Raw genomic sequence first — 6248 nt, 5'->3', positions numbered from 1 at the left:
GAACAAACAAAAATAGCAAGAAGAACTAAACAGACAAAGAAGATTTTACGAGATCTTCCAACTGATATAGCTGCGGCTCAACCTCCACCTGTTGGTGAGGAAATACTTGAAAGTATTGGAAAACTTCATACTGAAGTCGCCGACGTGCAAAAAGAACATACAGCTGAACCCGAACTAGTAAAAAAAAACGTAGAATTGATTGCAAAATTTAGGAAAGGGGTTATTGAAGAAATTAGAAATACTAAAAAAGAACAATTACCCGAAAAAATATTAAATAGTATATTTAATAAATCTAGTATTTTAAAACCCCGTTATGAAAAAGTAAATGATGATAATCTTATTAAATATATATATCGCGTATATTACAACAAAAACCAAGCTAGAGGTCCAGAATACAAAATTATTAAAGAAGAAATAAAAAGACTTTATGGAGAGAGACTAAAACAACGAGAACAACTCTCCCAGTATCAACTTCATTCACCTTTACAACGTAAAAAAATTTCTGCGCCGGCAATGACATATTCACCGGTAGATTCACCACATGGATTTCGAAGAAGTAACTCACCTGACATATCCCCGGTCACCACTGAAGTACTTTATCCGGTGATGCAACCACCAGTATTTAAAACACCTCAAGATGAACCTAAAACAGGATCTGGTTTATGTCCTGATAATATCATTAATGATGTGTCACGGTTAGAAGTTCTCATAGGAGGAAAACGTGCCGGAAATAATTCACCAGAAATAATTAATGAAGCAGCTGATATTTGTCGGCGATTATTTCAAGGTGGTATCATGGATATCGGAGTTTACCGAGAACTTATCGATGAACTTGTTGATGACTAGTTGTTAGATAAATAACAAATAAAATAAGATGATCATACATAATAATCATCGTAAACCCGTGCAGGTCAGAGCGGTAAACTCACGATTACCATTCTACAGAGCTACTTACGGAGATGGACTTGGTGATGTTTTTCAGGGATTATTTACAAGGATAGCTCCAAAAGTAGCACCTGTTGCAAAACAATTATCGATGAAAGCTATTGATATTGTTCGTGATAAAGTTCCTGGAGCAATTGTCAATGTTGCTGGTAAGGCGTTCTCGGCGATCAAAGATAGACTAGCACGATTAATGCGACGAAAACAACAACCACCAGTAAAATTACCAAGTACTGAGGTGATGCCAGCAGATGTCAGTAGAATAATAAATCAGGCTGCAAATCAAAAACTAGCGGCGTTAGTAGATCAAGGACTCGGTGAACCAGGGAATAATATTTCAAGTTTGATATCAGGGAGTGGAACTTCCCGAACGCGATAATCAACATGTTAAACGAAAATAATTATAATAAAATGTTCAAGCGCGTATCCGATGAAGCATTTGATATGGAGGCACCTGTCCTTAAAGATGAATCGGTACGTGATTATCAGTTTTACTCTTATGAAGCACGAATTCCAGATCAACGTGAAAGAAGTTTACCGAGAACTTATCGATGAACTTGTTGATGATTATAGTGACTAATTGTTAGATAAATAACAAATAAAATAAGATGATCATACATAATAATCATCGTAAACCTGTACAGGTCAGAGCGGTAAACTCACGATTACCAATCTACAGAGCTACTTACGGAGATGGACTTGGTGATGTTATTCAGGGATTATTTACAAGGATAGCTCCAAAAGCAGTACCTGTTGCAAAACAATTATCGATGAAAGCTATCGATATTGTTCGTGATAAAGCTCCTGGAGCAATTGTCAATGTTGCTGGTAAGGCGTTCTCTGCGATCAAAGATAGACTAGCACGATTATTGCGACGAAAACAACAACCAGTAAAATTACCAAGTACTCAGGTGATGCCCGCAGACGTAAGTAAAATAATAAATCAGGCTGCAAATCAAAAACTAGCGGTGTTAGCAGATCAAGGACCCAATCAGGCTGCAAATAAAAAACTAGCGGAATTATCTGAAGAAGCAGAAAAAAATATAACAGCAAATTTAATAGCAGGAAGCGGTCTTCGTCGACGATGATTTAGATCATCATTTGGATAAATGGTATTTATAATAAAAATGTTCAAGCTTGAAACAGACACAGCATTTGATATGGAGGCACCTGTCCTTAAGTATGAATCTGTACGTGATTATCAGTTTTATTCCTATGACGCAAGACAACCAAATCAGCGGGGGAGAATCGAATTACAGGTTCACGATACAAGTAGATATTTCTTGCCCTCTGAGGCGTTTATTGAAGTAGAAGGTAGACTTGTAACGAATGTTGTAGCTAATACGCCATATGCTGCTAATTTGCGTGTTGGTTTTGTCAACAACGGAATTATGGCGTTGTTTGATAGCGCCACTTATATGATCGATGGAAAAAATATCGAATCGATTCAGAAGGATGTTGATGTTGCTACAACAATAATTGGTCTAGCGAGATATTCTGATGATTACACAAGATCAGCCGTTCCAACAATGATGTTTGCTAAAGATATTATTAACCACGCTGATCATGTTCAGTATATTAAAATACGGACACCACGAGATACTGCATCTGATCCACAACCGGCTGACTTTGAGCACGCAGACAGACCAGGTGCTGCTTTTGATATTATAGGAAGTGTTAATGCGACTTACAACTTAGGGTTTGCAACAAGTCGAGCGACGTTGTCAGGAGATCATAGAACTTTTTCATGTGCAATTCCATTATCTCACATCTTTGGATTTTGCAGAAATGTTAGAAAGGTCATATTTGGAGCAAAACACACAATTGTGCTCGTAAGAAAAGGTGATGATAATGATGCAATCTGGCGAGGTGCTGGTGTTGCTGATGGTAAAGTAAATATATCAAAACTTTAATTATGGATGCCAGTAATGACTCCATCAATTACTGAGGAACAAAAATTACTTTCTTTTATGGATTGAGGCGGTAAATCATTGCTATCATGGTTAACAGTAACCACAGATGCTATTCAAAGTAATGTTAATGGTTTATTTACATGGCATATAGCATCACAACAGGGTGTTTCTTCACCACGACATATTTTTATTGCGCTGCAAAATAATGACCGGACAAATAATCAAGAACATTCACATATGATATTTGACAATCTTGGAGTTAATGAAGTTTCCTTGCGAATAAATGGACATCAAGAACCAACTGAAGATATATTGTTAAATTTTGATCAAAATCATGTAGCGCGTGCATATCATCGTTTAATGTCATTCATGGGACGTGATCAAAATATAGATACTGGTTTGCAAATATCATAATTAGATTTTACAGGTCTATATCCTATTTATTATTTTTCGCTGGAACATCTTGATTTGTCCAAACAGTCTGTCGTTGATATACACTTTCGAGCTCGTGTTACTAACCCACCAGGTGGTGGTGCCTTCTACAGAGCAATCGCGGTCATACTCAGCGATAAAGCCATGTTACTTGAAGGCGGTAGTGGTCGAATGAGAGTCGTTGATGCACCAGTGAAAAATCTTTAATTATTCAGAAAAATAGTATTTATATAAAAATGTCGTATGGTCATGTTAATGTTACTCTGACTCCCGGTCAGGTCAAAAAGCTTCAATCAAAAACCACCAGCAAATTCGGAACTAAAATATCACTAAAACGAGATCAGATGGGTGGTGGTCCAAACAAATTATCGTTGACAAATAATCAGATCAAACGTTTCAATAAAGCCCTAGAATCAAAAACCGGAGTTCAATTTCATCTTTCTCCGAGCGCCATCAAAGACATGGTTAAAACGGGTGGTATATTTACACTTCTTGCGGCTATTCCAGCGTTAATAGTTGCTGCTGCTCCAGCCGTAGCAAAAGCAGCCGCGTTAGGTGCTGTTGGAACAGCTGCTGGAATGGCATTAAAGAAAGCAACAGGAAATGGATACAAAAAAAAAGGGACGCGGTCTAAGATTACCGGTATCTCGCTGGGGAAGAGGTCTGAGGCTCCCAGGATCACTTCGTTAGATGTTCCAGCATCAAATTTAGATTTACTTGATGTTGCTAAAAAATTAAAAATAAAAAACTTTAGAGGTGTTTTTATGCGAGATCAATTACCAAAACAACCAAACAAACTCGAAACAGGTATTATTAATCTCGACTCAAATTCAGGACCCGGTACTCATTGGGTATCATACGCGGTTGCTCCACGTGGAATTGTTTATTTTGATTCATACGGGTTAGCTCCACCCGTTGAATTTACCAAGTACGTCGCACCACATCACGCAAGAACCTCTGGTTCCAAAGTTTGGTATTCAACGCTACCCACACAAACAATGACAGATCCGCCAATATGTGACCGTGAAGTAATTAATGTACTTAACGCTATATCAAAATCATCCAAACCGCCACATAAAATCGTGCATGATTATACAAGTAACCGATTCGTTTTAAACAGATCTTATTATAATGGTTGATATTTACGGAAGATCTTCTTCACGCGTTAAGAAAAAGTCCGGCGACGTTGATCTGTCGAAGTACGCAACTGAAGATGAACTCGCTGATATCATGAGCCTGGCTGGAGTTGACTCTGATGAGGTTGTTATTTTTCAGGATCATTACGGAAAACTAAAAACGAGCAACATCAGATGGAATGATATAGTTCGACGAGTACTCGGTGCAGTTACGGATAATATTCCTGTGTTTACTGACAACGGCAGAATTAGGGATTCAAGTATATCGTTTACAACCATCAGAGATGAAATTGCAAAAAGTGTTGATAATCGCTTGAAAAACACCGGCGACACAATGACGGGTGAAGTCAACATGAACGGAAATAAAATAGTAGTTTTAAGAGATCCAACCTCCGGTGAAGATGCTGCAACGAAAAAGTATATTGACATTAGCTATGGTACCGTAGATGATAAATTATCCACGTTACGGGCTAAGTATGACGTTCACGTAGGTACATTTTCAAGATTTCGCAGAAACCATCAAAAAACCACTGAAGATTTTTTGGGTTCTCCGCAAACTGTTGTCATAAAACTTTCTGATATCAAAACCAACATTGACACGATCAAACAAACACAACAAGATATCAAAACCAGCACTGACACGATCGAAAAACACAGCAGAACATCGTAGCGGGGATTCCTGATATCGTTAACAAAACCAATCTGATTAAAATTCCAGTCGGAATAACTCCCGGACATATCACAAACATCGTATACACAGTATCATCTGGATTTTCAACATGGTCGCAGCAAAATAAAACTATCAAATATACCGCAACAGTCACTGGCGTGTACCCGCTGTCTGTATTCAGTGCTACAAAATTTGAAATATTTACAACGTATCCATGGCGCCATTCAACTGATAAGTTTTCCGGGGTTGTATCTGTTATATTAAATAGCGGAACCGAAGAGGAATTTATTTTGGAAGCAGCTGATAAGACATTAAACGCAACATCTTACTGGTGGTGTTTGGAATTTGTAGCTAAAACACCTCAATTATTTACTGTATAAAAATATATGGACGGTGCACAATAAAGGTACAATCAAGCGCGTGAATGGCAGTGAGCATTAAAAGATCAAGTCGAATAATATACAGTAAAATTAAAAAGATATCGACGACGATTAGTTATCATGGACGTGATTGTTTATTCAGTATCCGCTGTTGTTGCTGGAACTGGTGTTATATTATCAGCGGTGACAATGATGGTACCAGTAGCTGTAACTATTTGTATTTCAGCAGCAACAACTATTGCAGGTGTGCTTAATATCATCGCAAAAAAATATGCACCTGCACGAATGAAAAATTATCCGATTACATGATAAAATTACATACAGCGACGGTCGCATACTCGAAGTTATCCTGGTTGTTATCAGCAAGTCTCAGTGATGGAATTATATCTGATTTCGAGTTTTCAATGATGACTAAAATATACGACGAAGGTATCGGTATTAAAGATACAAGTACTAATAATGACAGAATTACGCCAGCAGATCGTGACTAATACAACTCCACCAAAGATAACGATGATCTCGGTAAGTTCAACCAATCCTGAATTTAGTATTAACTTTCCTACTGCAATTCCAGTAAAGGAAATAGCACTGGCTCAATTACGAGTATATTACAGCTGGCCAAATATCAGATCAAAATCATTTAATGGTACACCAGCAAATAATTCGCTTGTATTTGCTAACAAGAACAAACCAGATGGTACTCCTGACTGGATAGATGTTGGAATACCCACTGGTAGTTATGAGATTGAAGAGATCAATGAGGAATTTCAACGTA

Source organism: Sinohyriopsis cumingii, chromosome 15 (genome assembly GCF_028554795.1).
Source record: "Sinohyriopsis cumingii isolate HCF-2022 chromosome 15, ASM2855479v2, whole genome shotgun sequence".
Classification (NCBI taxonomy): Eukaryota; Metazoa; Mollusca; class Bivalvia; order Unionida; family Unionidae; genus Sinohyriopsis; species Sinohyriopsis cumingii.
Note: the sequence above shows the minus strand (reverse complement) of the source record.